Source organism: Ctenopharyngodon idella, chromosome 3 (genome assembly GCF_019924925.1).
Source record: "Ctenopharyngodon idella isolate HZGC_01 chromosome 3, HZGC01, whole genome shotgun sequence".
NCBI lineage: Eukaryota > Metazoa > Chordata > Actinopteri > Cypriniformes > Xenocyprididae > Ctenopharyngodon > Ctenopharyngodon idella.
Window position 1 is genome coordinate 52,610,068 of NC_067222.1, and position 17,881 is coordinate 52,627,948.

The window sequence follows — 17,881 nt, forward strand, 5'->3', positions numbered from 1 at the left end:
TCCGATTTTATGTAATCCACTCACCCAACAACCCAGTTATCCTTGGTCTCCCGTGGCTCAGAACTCACAACTCGCTTATTTCCTGGAAGGAGGGCCAGATCGCTCAGTGGGATGCCACCTGTCACGAGCACTGCCTGAAACAGATCACTCCCATACCAGTTCAGACCGTTTCAGTTCACGAGTCTAACACTGACGAGCCCGACATACCTGCGGAATATGCTGATCTGGCGGTCGCTTTCAGTAAAAGCAAGTCCACGGAATTACCTCCTCACCGTTCCAGTGACTGCGCCATAGATCTGCTACCTGGTACCACGCCCCCCAAGGGCAGAATATTTCCCCTGTCTCAGCCCGAGTCCGCAGCTATGAAAGCATACATCGAGGAAGAATTGGCCAAAGGTTTTATCCGACCTTCCACGTCCCCGGCAGCATCTGGTTTCTTCTTCATCAAAAAGAAGGACGGCAGCCTTCGGCCCTGCATAGACTATCGGGGACTGAACGACATTACTGTTAAATTCCGCTACCCTCTGCCATTGGTTCCCGCAGCCCTGGAACAACTAAGACAAGCCCAGTATTTTACCAAGCTGGATCTCCGGTGCGCATATAATCTGATTTGTATCAGAGAAGGTGATGAATGGAAGACGGCCTTTTCCACTGCCACTGGCCACTATGAGACCCTTGTTATGCCGTTCGGACTGTCCAACAGTCCCTCCATCTTCCAATCATTCATCAACGATGTCTTTCAGGATATGCTCAACCGCTGGGTCATAGTCTATATTGACGACATTCTCATCTACTCCAAAACCTTCGAGGAACATATCCAGCATGTCCGGGCCGTACTGCAGCGACTCATTCAGCACAGACTATATGAAACGCCTGCCTCGACCATTGCTTCATCGCACCTCCACATCATTCCTGGGCTATGTCATCAGTCAGGAGGGAGTGGCGATGGATGACAGCAAAGTAAGGGCGGTGCTCGAGTGGCCTCAACCACGCACACTGAAAGAGCTACAACGATTCCTGGGGTTCGCCAACTTCTACAGGCGATTCATCCGAAACTTCAGTGGCATTGCAGCCCCGTTGACTTCCATGACTAAGCGACAATCCACACGCCTCTCCTGGTCCCACGAGGCGGTGCACGCCTTCCAAGAGCTGAAGGAGCGATTCACCTCCGCACCCATTCTCCGCCACCCAGACCCAGAACTCCCTTTCATAGTCGAGGTCGACGCCTCCAGCACAGGCATCGGGGCTATACTCTCACAGCGCCAAGGTAATCCAGCAAAAACGTACCCATGTGCATTCTACTCTAGAAAGTTGTCGGCAGCAGAGCGCAACTATGATGTAGGCAATCGGGAGCTTCTGGCAATGAAGGCGGCGTTGGAGGAGTGGCGCCACTGGCTGGAGGGAGCACAACACCCATTCACCATACTCACGGATCACAAGAATCTGGAATACCTCCGGTCGGCCAAACGTCTGAACCCCCGACAAGCTAGATGGGCCATGTTCTTCACTCGTTTCCAGTTCACGGTAACCTACAGACCCAGTTCAAAGAACGTCAAGGCAGACGCGCTGTCTCGTCAAGCAGAGGGGGTGGAACGAACAGAGAGCGAGGAGAACATTATCCCTGTCAAACTGCTGCTCGCTCCAGTTCAGTGGGACGTCATGACCGAAATCACCCAGGCAAACGAACAAACAACACCACCACCCGTCTGCCCACCAAACCGCACTTTTGTACCCGTACAGCTCCGCAACAGATTGCTTCACCAAGTTCACGATTTCCCCAGTTCAGGCCATCCGGGCATCACAGCCACACTGCACCTACTACAGAACCGGTTCTGGTGGGACACCATGGTAACAGACACGACCCAATTCATCAACAATTGCACAGACTGTCAAACTTCCAAAACTACACACCAAGCCCCAGCAGGCCTACTACAGCCACTGCTCATCCCTCAACGTCCTTGGTCCCATATAGCCATTGACTTTGTCACCGACCTCCCGGAATCCCGTGGCCATACCACTATCCTCACAGTAGTCGACCGATTCTCCAAGGCATGCAGACTCATACCACTTCCCAAGCTACCCACCGCGTTTGAGACAGCGGAGGTCTTATGCAACTACGTATTCCGCTTCTACGGTCTTCCGGAGGACATTGTGTCTGACAGGGGCCCACAGTTCACATCCCGGGTATGGACAGCCTTCTTCAAACAATTAAACGTCAACATCAGCCTCACCTCAGGGTACCACCCTGAATCCAATGGTCAAACTGAACGCATGAACCAAGAACTCACCAGATTCTTACGCACATACTGTCAACGAAATCAGTCAGAGTGGAGCCGCTATCTGTTGTGGGCTGAGTATGCTCAAAATTCCCTACGGAAACCTGCCACGGGTGTCACGCCCTTCCAGTGCGTCCTGGGTTTTCAACCGCCACTCTTTCCCTGGACCGGGGAACCATCCAACCTACCATCGGCAACCGAGTGGATGCAACGAAGCGAGGAGACCTGGGACCTGGCCCATCATCATCTACAACGCGCTGTTCGAAGGCAAGAGACACAGGCCAATCGACATCGTCGCCCCAATCCTGAGTACTCCGTGGGACAGTGGGTCTGGCTGTCAACTAGGGACCTGTGTCTACGACTTCCATGCAGAAAGCTCAGTCCCAGGTTTGTAGGGCCTTTCCAAATTCTCAAACAAATTACCCCTGTATCATTTCGTTTAAAATTACCCGCTAACTACCGTGTTTCTCCCACTTTCCATGTGTCGTTGCTGAAACCCTCTGGTGGTCCGAGAGGAGAGCCGGAGGGAGCCGAAGCCCACAACCCCCCACCCTTGATGATCGAAGGCGAGGAAGCCTATCAGGTTCGAGAGCTGCTCGATTCCAGGCACCGGGGGAGGAGACTACAGTACCTAGTCGACTGGGAGGGGTACGGCCTGGAGGAGCGATCTTGGGTCAATGCGGATGATATCCTGGACCCTTCACTCATAGACGAGTTTCATCGGACGCATCCGGAGAGACCGGCCCCTCGACCACGTGGTAGACCCCGGCGCCCGCTTCCTCGCGTCTGGAGCCGCTTGCAGGGGGGGGGCTCTGTCACGAATGTGGCTCCCTCGCCTCCTCCTCCACACCACCGGAGGGAGCCATCACCTGAATACTGACTGTTTCCCATTCGGACTACGTTTCCCATAGGCCCTCATTCCTGGGACTGATTGCGCACACACCTGCACCTCATCACACTCACACTATTTAAGCCACACACTCACACATACACACCGCGAAGTCTTGATTTGCCCTGGTGATCATTACTGAGCGTTTTCTTGTGGACTGTTTCTCCGTTACCGTTGGATTGTTTATTCTCTGTGATTCTTTGCTGCCTGCCCTGATCTCTGCCTGTGTACTGGACTGTGTTTGTTTGCCGCCTGCCCTGATCTCAGCCTGTGACTTGACACCGTTTGTCTGCCGCCTGCCTCGACCATTGCCTGTCCCTGTTCATGTCTTTGCCCTTGCCCCTGTCTACTTTGGTGATTGTTCTAATAAAAGCTGCAAATGGATCCCCACTCTGCCGACCCTTCATTACACCTGCTGTCTGAATGTGTTTTCAATGTTAATCAAACAACAAAAGATAAGGAAATCACTCATTGCTCATGACTGAATAGTGACTTAATAATTAATAATGACTGATCTTTATTTAATTTATACAGTGAAGATTACATGCAATGTTGTTTTACATTTTATAAGATACTTTATTCAATTTCTGTACCTGAAAACTGGATACATGAAAAACCTGAAAAGTTTTATTTATTTGTGTCTTTGCTTTACTGTATTTATTCGTACTGTTTGATCATTTGTTCTTATTTTTCTTTATTTTTATTTGACAGTAGTCATTTTTTACCTGAACATAGCACTTACCGAGCTGTACCAAAACCAAGCCTAAAACCGTGATACAAACCGAACCGAGAGTAATCTGAACCGTTGCACCCTTAGAACATACCAGCAAATATAGTAATATGTAAGTTACCAACATTTAACTACAGTTTTTCTCACAAAATGTTGCCATGTTACATGTTGTGAGCTGATAAACTGTTGTATGACCTAAGTCAGGGATGCAAACTAAGGTAAGACAGTTAAAGCAGGTGTTATCATAAAGTACACCTTTAAAGTAAAATGACAATGTAGAAAATGTTACTGAACTATTTAGGTAACAAAACAAAAACACATTCAGAAATCCCATCCCAAACCTCTGAAATGTTTGTATCCCACAGGATACAAAAAATAAAAAACTTTTAGGGTTAAGAAAACATGCAATAATTCTGGAAAGTTACTCCTTGAATCGCGATGAGGAGCGTACTTCAGTGTTTCTGCGATGCATTCCTCAAACACCTTAACTGGCATCTTCAGATGTATCCTTTGGCAAGCCTCTAAAAAAAGAAGTTTACAACATCTTGGTTTAGTGGAACTTCAGTAAAAATGTTGTGAAAACCAATATGTCATGACATCTTAAACGAACATTAATCCCTATTTACACCTCGATTTAACATTTGCTAAATACATGTGCTATCCCATGAGGCCACAGGAGAGGATTCTTCATATTCGAAAATGACAGAAAGCGGCAATGCGGCGCTTTTCAAGTGTAAGTACCTCAGGGAAAAACGGTGTTCATTGTGGTTAAATTGCACTTGTTTAACATAATGTAAGTAAACGGCTGACTTATTGAAAGTTTAAACAATGTAAATCGATGAGAAGATTTTGAGAGTCGGCTGTAAAAAATGTTTAATCACTATTACTGAGAGCACATCAAGCTAACGAACAGATCGAGACACATCAGCTTGTTAACACTGTTTTATTTAACGGAGACGTTGTTGTTAAGCAGTTTAATGAGATTAGAAAACGTTTCCGTCTTTCCGACTTTCCGTCAGAAAGCTCAGTCCCAGGTTTGTAGGGCCTTTCCAAATTCTCAAACAAATTACCCCTGTATCATTTCGTTTAAAATTACCCGCTAACTACCGTGTTTCTCCCACTTTCCATGTGTCGTTGCTGAAACCCTCTGGTGGTCCGAGAGGAGAGCCGGAGGGAGCCGAAACCCACAACCCCCCACCCTTGATGATCGAAGGCGAGGAAGCCTATCAGGTTCGAGAGCTGCTCGATTCCAGGCACCGGGGGAGGAGACTACAGTACCTAGTCGACTGGGAGGGGTACGGCCTGGAGGAGCGATCTTGGGTCAATGCGGATGATATCCTGGACCCTTCACTCATAGACGAGTTTCATCGGACGCATCCGGAGAGACCGGCCCCTCGACCACGTGGTAGACCCCGGCGCCCGCTTCCTCGCGTCTGGAGCCGCTTGCAGGGGGGGGGCTCTGTCACGAATGTGGCTCCCTCGCCTCCTCCTCCACACCACCGGAGGGAGCCATCACCTGAATACTGACTGTTTCCCATTCGGACTACGTTTCCCATAGGCCCTCATTCCTGGGACTGATTGCGCACACACCTGCACCTCATCACACTCACACTATTTAAGCCACACACTCACACATACACACCGCGAAGTCTTGATTTGCCCTGGTGATCATTACTGAGCGTTTTCTTGTGGACTGTTTCTCCGTTACCGTTGGATTGTTTATTCTCTGTGATTCTTTGCTGCCTGCCCTGATCTCTGCCTGTGTACTGGACTGTGTTTGTTTGCCGCCTGCCCTGATCTCAGCCTGTGACTTGACACCGTTTGTCTGCCGCCTGCCTCGACCATTGCCTGTCCCTGTTCATGTCTTTGCCCTTGCCCCTGTCTACTTTGGTGATTGTTCTAATAAAAGCTGCAAATGGATCCCCACTCTGCCGACCCTTCATTACACCTGCTGTCTGAATGTGTTTTCAATGTTAATCAAACAACAAAAGATAAGGAAATCACTCATTGCTCATGACTGAATAGTGACTTAATAATTAATAATGACTGATCTTTATTTAATTTATACAGTGAAGATTACATGCAATGTTGTTTTACATTTTATAAGATACTTTATTCAATTTCTGTACCTAAAAACTGGATACATGAAAAACCTGAAAAGTTTTATTTATTTGTGTCTTTGCTTTACTGTATTTATTCGTACTGTTTGATCATTTGTTCTTATTTTTCTTTATTTTTATTTGACAGTAGTCATTTTTTACCTGAACATAGCACTTACTGAGCTGTACCAAAACCAAGCCTAAAACCGTGATACAAACCGAACCGAGAGTAATCTGAACCGTTGCACCCTTAGAACATACCAGCAAATATAGTAATATGTAAGTTACCAACATTTAACTACAGTTTTTCTCACAAAATGTTGCCATGTTACATGTTGTGAGCTGATAAACTGTTGTATGACCTAAGTCAGGGATGCAAACTAAGGTAAGACAGTTAAAGCAGGTGTTATCATAAAGTACACCTTTAAAGTAAAATGACAATGTAGAAAATGTTACTGAACTATTTAGGTAACAAAACAAAAACACATTCAGAAATCCCATCCCAAACCTCTGAAATGTTTGTATCCCACAGGATACAAAAAATAAAAAACTTTTAGGGTTAAGAAAACATGCAATAATTCTGGAAAGTTACTCCTTGAATCGCGATGAGGAGCGTACTTCAGTGTTTCTGCGATGCATTCCTCAAACACCTTAACTGGCATCTTCAGATGTATCCTTTGGCAAGCCTCTAAAAAAAGAAGTTTACAACATCTTGGTTTAGTGGAACTTCAGTAAAAATGTTGTGAAAACCAATATGTCATGACATCTTAAACGAACATTAATCCCTATTTACACCTCGATTTAACATTTGCTAAATACATGTGCTATCCCATGAGGCCACAGGAGAGGATTCTTCATATTCGAAAATGACAGAAAGCGGCAATGCGGCGCTTTTCAAGTGTAAGTACCTCAGGGAAAAACGGTGTTCATTGTGGTTAAATTGCACTTGTTTAACATAATGTAAGTAAACGGCTGACTTATTGAAAGTTTAAACAATGTAAATCGATGAGAAGATTTTGAGAGTCGGCTGTAAAAAATGTTTAATCACTATTACTGAGAGCACATCAAGCTAACGAACAGATCGAGACACATCAGCTTGTTAACACTGTTTTATTTAACGGAGACGTTGTTGTTAAGCAGTTTAATGAGATTAGAAAACGTAATGCTGCCATCAAAGGATTTGAGGAAGTATACAAATGAGGTGTATAAATGTATTCAGTGAAATGTATTCAGGTGCTGTTGACAGTGAAAATAGTACATACTAACACTTTCAGCAGCTTACTGTGTTCTATTTTATGTTTTATGCTTGATTTCTATGCATTTATTGCAGAGTTTTTGTAAAAGATGAGAATTTAGAGGGCAAAATTTCTGCCGCTCAGGTCAAAAGTAGTTATCCCCAAAATGTGAATTCTTTCATGATTTAATTAAGCTAATGTTTGTCCATGTAATAGTAATGCAGTAATCGAATGAATATAATTGAATGTCTTGGTATTTCGCTTTTACATTTTTTTTGTAGGATCTTAGATGTCCACAGACTGGTGTGAGCACCGAGGATGGTGAGGTTACAGCAGCATCCTGGAAATGGTATGCTGTCTTGGATGAGGCAATAGGGGGCAGACCCTCCATCACACCACCCAATCTTATTGCCTCTTCTGGACCAGATGTTGCTGTAACCTCACCATCCTCAGTGAGGTCAACATCTGTAAGAACAGGGAGGAAAAGGAAGGACATAGAGGAGCTGATCTGCCAGATGGAGGAGAAAGAAGCAGAAAGAGAAATAGAAGCGGTTGAAAGGGAGGAAAGGTGATGGAGAGAGATGGTGGAAAGAAAGGAAAGAAGAGAACGAGAGAGACAAGAGCAAGAGGAAAGACGAGAACGAGAGGCCATGGAAAGAGAAGAAAGAAGAGACCGAGAAATGAGAGAGAGAGAGGAAAGAAGAGACAGGGAGACAAAGGAGAGAGAGGAGAGATTTCTTCAGCTTTTAGAGCTTCTATCTATGTATATATTGTTTATTCATTTCTCTCTTCCTCTCTGTTTATATGTATATATATATATATATATATATATATAAATTTGTGTATATGTAATCAAGTTTATTGATTCATGTGTCTTTTTTCTCTCTTGTGTATTTTTATATGCATTCATTTATAACAATAAATTACTTCATTTCGTTGCTCCAAATCAGCCTCTGTCCTGGTGTTCACAGACATGTCTTTTTATTCTGAGGTAAAATTTTCTAGCTAAATAGGTGATTATACTTACGATATTTGACAAATATTTAATAAGCTGTTGATGAAAGCGTGATCTGTGAGCAGCTGACCGACACCTCCTTTGAGCTGTTGACTGAATCGACATTAAAACGCCGATGAAAGCAGTAAGCATTAATATAAACATTGCAGATGTTCACGGAGTAGAGTGGCCCCTTTATATTTTCACGCTGTTGTGATGACGCATGACACGTGACAACATTAACATGCCGGATGTAGTACGTTCAAATTCCATTCATACTACCCATATTCATACTATATAGAATGTACTTTTTTAACGGTCGGGAAGTATGTTCAAATTCAAATGTAGTACCTACTCATGTAGTATGCGATTTCGGATGCAGCCGGCCATAGACCCTTTTCACATGACGTCACACAGCTTCTGTTTGGACTCGATGCAGTGGATCCTCACTTCCGTCAGCATAGTGGAATACTGGCGCCGCTCGAATGAAGTGCACCCAATAGTTGTACATATGACACAAATGTGGTTAGAGGATGACTGTAGTCGCCTAATTTCATGTAAATTCAGGGAGAGGTGTTTGACAGATCTCAAACGAACTTACCGATCGGCGAGATTTGCTGCTTGAGATCGGAGGAGTTGAATACGTACTGAAGCCGTACACTTTCTGGTGCCTGTAGTCACTTGCAAACTTTGCTGTCTTTATTGCAGATGAAGCTGTTTATATGTATTTGTGAAATAAACGCATGTTTCCGACATTTATGCACAGTAAAAAAAACTTCTCATTCAATGCTTAATGTACTACTTATTTCAGTGCCTGTATGTACAATGAAGATCAATAAGCTTATTTGTTTTTAAATATCAGTCTATTTTTCAGTTTTATTTTGATAAATATGACATAATAATAATAAAATTGTGTTTAATATAATAATATTTCTACATGAAGACTGTTAATGTTGTAAAAACTGACTCCTGTACATGGCATTTTTACCATAGTAAAAAAACATCGTCATGTAAGTAACCCCGCATCGGCCTAAAAACGGAATCCGACGGCCTGGGCGAACGTTAACGCGTGAATGTCTTTTCAGCGCCTCTGTGAAGTTTACTTAATTCACTTAATTGACTCCAATTTTAAATGATTATTACTCTTAGGTTTTGTTCCCAATTAGAAATTAATCATTTCTTATGTATTAATTTAGATTTTTGATTATTCTGGGTATCTCATATTTTCAATTATTCGTTCATTACGGACCAATATCACTTAGAAAAGTCACTTCGGCCGGTGAGTGCCTTTCACGATCACAAACTCACCAGTTCTGATCTTAGTCAGAGGGTGCAGAGTTTACTAATGCATTTGAGTCGAACCGCCACATGCTTGTTCATACAAAAACACAGTTTTCTTAGTCACGATACTGCAACTTGCTAAGCCAGTTGATAGATAAAAATCAAAAAGTCCCATGATGTGCTCACATGCTCCTTTCATGGGCCTTTAGTTTGAATCTATCCTGACGCAGATTTGCGGAAATATGGACTCCAATAATCTACTGGTCATAATGATTTCAGAAGAATCCAGAGTGAATCAAATATAACATTTTATTTGTCAAGTAACAATGTATCATGTCAATTTCATAGTTGGACAATTAGAAGCCAATTCAGAAATAATAAATGCATAACATCAATTGAAATGCACATGCACACAGTGGTGGATTAGTGTTTGAAGACACTTGTCCATCACTGCGTGGGGGTCTCTGGCTACAGAAAATCCCCCCTGACTGCTTTGCACTTTACCTTATATACAGACCAGAAGGGTTGTAAATATTTATTACACCAACACCTGTTTTGGGGGAGAGGAGTGGGTGTTTCAACACCCAAAAGGAGAACAGAATTCTCCTTAGTTTTCAATCTTCTTCATAATACTAGTGACTGCTGTGAAATTGAGACCGTTTTACCAATCGCACCAAGACATTTAAAATGATACCAAACATGAAAGGAATAAACAACAGATACACCAGATACATTATACTTCTCGGAGAACTTTCAGTGACTTGAGTCAGGGGGAAAGGAAGGAGGGTGTGTGTGTGTTTTGGGGGGAGGGCTATTGCATCCTGTAGATGTGTGAGGGCAAGGCGTTGTCCTAAGCTATTTCTTTGAGATCTTCTCTCCAGATGAGTTTTATTGCTTTATTGCAGGGTGCTTGATCTCAGTTTTTGTCCTAGCAGGAAAATCAAGTCTTACAGTCATCATTCATCTCTTTATTGCAAAACAAGACTTTCGCATACAAAAATATACAGAGGATTTACAACAGTACTCATTGTTATAGCAGCATTAAATTAATTAAATTATTTCTCCAGGGAATAACATTAAATGAGCACATACTTCCGTTTTGTATTTTCAATACACTTTTTACAAATTACACAATCTTAATATATTGCATCAGTTCAGTTTAATCTGGTATGATGTAAAATGATCTAAAATCTTCACACCATTAATTCTTATATGTGGATGTGCTACTTTCAGGTGTCCATTACTCATAATAAATCTCACAAGAAAAATACCGTTATCATAGTAGCCTACCAATTTCTAAAAATAAAGATTTGTTTTTAAAGACAATATTCTTGTTATTCCATATAGGCTAACAGATTTTGTGGACACACAATCATTGTGATAAAACTCTGACAGCAATTCACGGACACAACATTGCTAAAGTTTCTGCTCACGGAAACCCTAATCAAGGCAGTTACAGAAAGGCAATAATAAATAACATTACCAAAAGCCAAAAGAACCTGATCGTGTAAATTCTTGATATAAACAGTTAGCATTTAAAGTTATTAAAGCATTTTCCAGAGAAGTCGCCGGCACGAAGGTGAGACGGAACAACAGATCCACTGCTTTGTGGATAGGCGGAAGTTAACTGACGTCATTGTGAAAAGGGCCTATAGCGCAGACACAGTGTATATGCGCACAATTATATAATAATAGTTATAATAATTATAATAATTTCAGGATCGTTGAGGGCCCCTCACATGCCAGAGCCCTATGCACTCTGTCACCCTTTTCCCCCCACTTACGACGCCCTTGGCTGCAGCACCAGAGCACTGTAAACCAAAGCCTATTAATGCAGCTGACCAGAGGCTCTCAAGAAGACATTGTGCTGCCTCTTAAGGACAGGCTGATGTACATAACTATTGATAATTTATGTGATGTGAGAGACAGCAAATCTTATATTCTAAGATAATCAGTTTGCTTTATTATTTGTAATGATTAAAAAGCATGTGCAGAGTAGCAACACTGTAGGATCAAATAAGGCCATTTTATTTACTTTAGGTATAGCAATTTCACTAAAGTCACATAAAGCTGAAGTGCAACTTCACATTTTCAGTGGCAGTAAGTCATTGTCTTAATGAGTGAGTCATCGAGTCATTCATTAATTCAGTAACGAAGCAAGTGGCGGTATTTTTGAAAGGGTAATTGAATCATTGACTCTCATGTTTTTTTCACAGCCACAGATTCGTTCACAAAACATCAATATGAGTCACAGTTCTACTGTGGATTTCGTTGGAACTACAGATGCGCCGATTGCGATTTTCTTGGCCGATTCCGATTTCCGATTTTTTGATAGTGTGATCTGCCTATACCTATTTTTACAGATTCCGATTTTCTTTCTAAGAACTATAATTGACAGCATACACAAACAAAAATCTACTTTTCTTCAATGCAAAGTTTTTCATAAAAAAAGTAAAACTCAGTAGGCTAATTAAATAAAAAAAATAAAAAAATAAAAAAATGGCAAACAACAGCACAAATGAATGCAATAGAATAGAGAGCTATGAAACTAAGTTTTTCCAGGTTAAGTAGGTTTTTATTCAGGTAAGAAATACTACAGAAATTAAAGTAATCAAATGCTGGTTACTTTAATTTCTGTATTCTTTATTGTAAATATTAAATACAGATTTATTCTTACCATTAAAGTTATAAAACGTATTAAGTCAAGAGCAGAAAGTGATTTACAGGACAGGACAGACAGCAGCAGGAATATTGGACTGCTGTCCCTTTAAGAGTTTATAAACCGACCCAATACTGTTACACAACATGCGTTCTCTTTCTTAGCTATTTAACGATCCAAAATTGACTGTGTTTATCTGAATATTTGCCAAGACGGGCATTTTTGACCTTTTAAGCGCAGTAAGTCACTCATTTTGGTACTTGTGACTCTGTTTGAGACTGAGCGTGGCTTGTTCGCTCCACTAATATAGATCAGTGCTGCGCGCGCTTTTGGTGTGAGCGCGAAACCTGTGGGAACCGGAGCGAATGAGACGAGTGAGAGAGAGGAGGCGCCCGCGCGGGTGTGTGTCACTTCACCGTCGGAGAGAAGAGAGCAAGAACGCGCGGCTGACGTTATTGCCTGTGCGGCGCCGCTGGTAACAACGGATCGGCTCGGAATTGGAAAGAAGTGAGACTGACCTGCTGGATTCGGTCGAGACCAACTAGAACTTTTGGCGAGACCAATGACCAAGTCCGAGAGCAAATACCAACGAGTCCGAGACAACAGAAAAACGCCTAGTACTACAGCACTAGGCTGATGCTAGAGGATCTTGAGCATCGGCTCACTAATAATGTTGAGCTTCAGGAGAAATTGGTAATTTGGCAAGAACATCATTTTGAACATGAATCACATTACAGTTGACCTCAGGGTCTTCACATATACAGCTTTAACAAACATACTTCAAGGACATGAACACAGGAACTATGAAGAAAGAGAAAACTATGTTTTTGGATGTTGTATATGCACAAAAGTTTTTAGAAATATTAAATCACATATGTGCTGCAACCAGGGATGCAAATTTTGGTTTAACTGTCATAACTTACTGGCAGTGATGGAAAGAGCGCTGAAAATCCCCTAGCTACAACCTGCACAAAATTCACTTGATAAATTCCAGTCAGCAAAAGAAAGCAAGTCTTCCCTATCCTGTCTTTCACCACAAAATAATAAAACAACAAGCTTTAATTTGTATAATTAATGTTGTGAAAGACATTTCATTTGTTTGTAATGTTCTATTCCCAGAATTCTGATTTCAGCTCAACTCCCTATTTCAGTAGTCAGGACAAAAGTCAGGGAGTCTCACTCGCAAAATTCTTCCAGTTCACTCCGTAAAAAAATCCTACAATGCAATGCAAATCCAGGGAGCATCGATGCTCACTATGTTTCCTTACTGGAAATTTGCTCAAATTTTCTGAAGCACGAAACATCTAAATCATTCAAGCCAATTTAATAATCATTATGCATACAATAGAAGTTTTGAAAAGACAGAAATTTAAATACTTTTCTTTAAGCCCGGACTCATTATGCCTGATTACATCCACATGTGTCTCATCAACTTGTGAACTGTATAAGCGCGGTTTATTCAGTCATTCAATGCAAAGTCTTGTAAATGCCGCTCTGCAATTCTGAGCATTCTCCTGGTTTTCGATTCTCTGCTTGTTGTTTGGTTTTCTATGTTTGCCTCTGCCTTGGACTCTGTCATTGTTTGCACTGTTTACCATGTGCTCTTGACCTTTCGTCTGTTTGGATTACGTTTTTGGATTAACTTTTAATGAACTTCTACATTCGGATCCTCAACCTGTGCATTTCAGAGCAGTTCCTGACACAAGAGAATGAATGTTGTGATAAACTGATGTTTAACATTGGAAGTGTTGTAGATAAATTCATTAAATGTAGTAAGATAAAGATGCTAATCCACCTGAGAATAAAGAGGGTAAATGTTAATTTATTTGACATACAGGAAGTTGATCAATCAGTAATCACAAGAAATAATAATGAATTAAACTACATATTCTAAAGATATATATATAATCTTGATACTGCCTTTAAAAAAATGAAAGTATTTTACTCATCTTATTAATGTTTCTATAAAAATGAGCAGTTCGCTGATGGTTGTATAAATGCATTGATAAAGCCTATTTTTAAATTTAGGAATTCAGATAATATGATTAATTATAGCCCAATTAGTATTTTTCCAGATTTCTCCAAAGTGCTGGAGAAGGCTGTATTAGAGCAATTTTTTGCATAATTTAGAGATAAATAATATTTACACCCTTTAAAATTTGGTTTTAGACACAATTATTCTACAGAATCAGCTACTTGCTTGTTACTGGAAAATATTAAGGGGTTACTTGATAAAGGACTTATTGTAGGTGCAGTATTGCTGGATTTAAAAAGGCATTTGGTACTGTAAATCATAATATATAAAAGTCAGAAATTTCTATGTATAATATATCAAAATGATCTCTGTTATGGTTTGATTCATATTTAAAAATCTATTATAAAACAATTATGAAAAACGAAAATTATGAAAAAAGTGTTGTCATTACTAAGTCACTAAAACAGGGATCCCTCTTGAGTCCAATTCTTTTTAGTATTTATATTAATGACCTTCCAGAAATATGTCTTGATCAGAGTCTTCAAATGTATGCTGATGACACAGTTATTTATGCATCTGGTAAGAATTGTGTGGAGGTTGAAGAAAAGTTAACAAGAAACATGTGAAAAAGTGTCCGCTTGGCTTGATGCCTCTTGTTTAAACTTAAATGCTAAAAAAGCAAAGGTTATATGTTTTTCAATAAACAAATGACCTGTAACAGAATTTTTTAACATTAGAATTAAAGATAAGGTTAAACAAACAAGTTTCAGTGGAAAAATACCTAGGCTTGATTTTAGATTCTCATTTCAATTTTAAAAGTTATGTGAAAAAGATTTGTGGTAACATTTTAGAATACTGATCCTTCATTAATGAATAACTACATAGGAACAAATGAGTAATTCATTATTAACACTCTAGTAACTACTATTAACTAACAAGAAACTCTGATTAATGAATTAGTAAGTAACAGTGCTCAGTTGAAGGTGGTTGTTCACTGTTAGCTGATCAGTAACTACTATTTTTTCATTCCTCCCAGAGAACTACTAAGAACTACTATATACAGGTTCATACGGATAAGCTATGTGGTCTCAGACAAATCAGATTGAATGTCTTTACAACAGAGCCTTGAGAATTTTAGATTATTATTACCGTTATTATCTGATCTTAAGTAATTACAAGATTTTAAGCTTTGCTTAAGAGATGACAGGGGTGCAGCAGATCCACCAGAGTGGCTTCTAAAGGCAGTTGTAAAATTTTATTTTGTAAAACATCTTTTCCTCAGACTGCCCTCTCAGTGAAGTGTGTAACATTTTGGAATTCATTTTCTGATTATTTAAAATCTGCTGCAAGTTTTAATATTTTACCCTAATAAATCATCTTTCATGATTTATTAAAATACTTTCCTTCCATAAATTTTGCGTTTCCACACCTTTTCAGCACTATTTTTTCACCGTGTGTCTTTAGTAAATCCTGACAGTAGTTTAAGGCAAAAGAGGGTTTACGCTGGCACAAATGAATAAATAACGTAAGGCTGCTTTGACTGTTGGGGAAGTCTCCTGCAGCAGTGCACATTGAGATGCATGTACGTTGTCGTCACTGTAAGTCAGCAAAATCACAAGAGTACATGAAGTGTGCCATTTGGGACAGGGCATCACTTCACTGATTGAATCTAGATACAATTTTCAGAAATGAACATCTTTAATAAATTCTACTCTGTACCTCACTGTTACGGACAGAAGGGAGCGGAGACACAGGTAAGTGTAATCAGGTTTATTTGAGGAACAACAGAGCGTGCAAGCAGAGTGCAGGTGAGTTGGAGCAGATGATTATGTTGTCGAGACGTGATACTGGATCTGATACTTGTCTTTGTTTTCTTAGGGAGCGAGGATGCAGAGTGGCGTGGAACAGACGAACACACTGGAACTCACAGGAGACGTGGAGACACAAGGGATCACAGGAGACGCTGGAGACAGGTAAGTAGTTGTTTCGGGGAGTCCTGGAGGTAAGCATAGCAACTGGTATGCGTTAACGAGACCGGACAGTGACTGTGTGATCTGGCGTGTCTTTTATGTGGCTGTGGTGATGAGTGCTGAATGAGCGTCAGGTGTGGCTTGTTAATACTCAGGAGAGGGAGTGCGTTGTGATTGGGTGAGTGTAGAGCCTGGCGTGTCTGTGACATTACCCCCCCCTCCACGGTCCGCTCCTGAGGACCGCAGACCCCGACGTCGTGGTGGTCGACCATGATGTCTTTTACTTGGTAGGCTACCCCATCTTCTGCGATGAGTGGAGGAGGGGGATCTTTGGTGTTGCCAGGCTCTGTGGAGGGAAGAACAGAGGGATGGTGAGGTTTCAGGAGTGACACATGGAAAACTGGGTGAATGCGATACTCAGGAGGGAGTTGCAGGTGATAGGTGACAGGGTTGACTTGCCGGATGGTGAAGGGGCCAACGAATCTAGGACTCAGCTTCCTACAGGGCAGGCGCATCCTGATGTCCCGGGTTGACAGCCAAACCTTCTGTCCTGGCTGGTAGTTGGGTGCGTGGGAGTGTCGAAGGTCGGCTGTCAACCTGCGCCTGCGTAGGGCTCGTTGGAGTTGCAGATGTGCTGAGTCCCAGACCCTCTCGCTCTCCCGGAACCAGTAATCCACCGCCGGGACGTCTGATGGTTCCCCATCCCAGGGGAACAGTGGAGGCTGATAGCCGAGTACGCATTGGAAAGGAGTAAGACCTGTAGTGGGCTGACGGAGAGAGTTCTGGGCGTACTCGGCCCAGCCCAGGAACTGGTTCCAGGAGTCCTGGTGGCCGTGACAGAAGGTACGTAGGAAACGGCCGATCTCCTGTATCTTCCTCTCCGTCTGCCCGTTCGTCTGTGGATGGTAACCGGAGGAGAGACTTATGGCCTAGGAGTTTGAAGAACGCCTTCCAGACTCGGGAGGTGAATTGAGATCCACGGTCAGATACAATGTCTTCTGGTAATCCATAATAACGAAACACATGGTTGAATAGTAACTCTGCCGTTTCCATGGCAGTGGGGAGTCCAGGCAGGGGAATTAATCGACAGGACTTGGAGAACCGGTCGACGATCACCAGTACACAGGTGCATCCATCGGACATGGGAAGGTCGGTAATGAAATCCACTCCTAGGTGTGACCAAGGGCGAGTGGGAACGGGCAGGGGTTGGAGCTTTCCGGAGGGAAGATGGCGTGGACTTTTGGAGACGGCACATTCCCAGCACCCTTGCACCTAACTCCTGACGTCGGATGTCATGTTGGGCCACCAGAAGCGCTGTTTTAACAGCGAGAGGGTTTCGTTGACCGCTGGGTGGCCAGTGCCCAGTGAAGCATGTATAGAGTGAATGAGTGGGGTGCGTCGTGTCCGTGGTACATACTTCAATCCGGGGGGGCAACCCGGCGGAACGTTGGCGGAGGCATTGGACTCGGGGAGCGTCTCTTCAGACCAGGAAATGGGACTCACGAAGAGTTTCTTGGGGATGATGGGTTCTGGATCTTCGTTGCTTTCTTCCAGACTGTGGATATGAGACAGGGCATCGGCTTTCACATTCTTCGATCCAGGACGATAGGAGATGGTAAAGTCAAACCTCGTAAAAAACAGAGCCCATCTGGCTTGGCGGGGGTTCAATCTTTTGGCATCTCGTAAATATCCCAGGTTTTTGTGGTCTGTTAGAACCACGAAGGGGTGTTTTGCTCCCTCAAGCCAATGCCTCCACTCTTCCAGGGCGAGCTT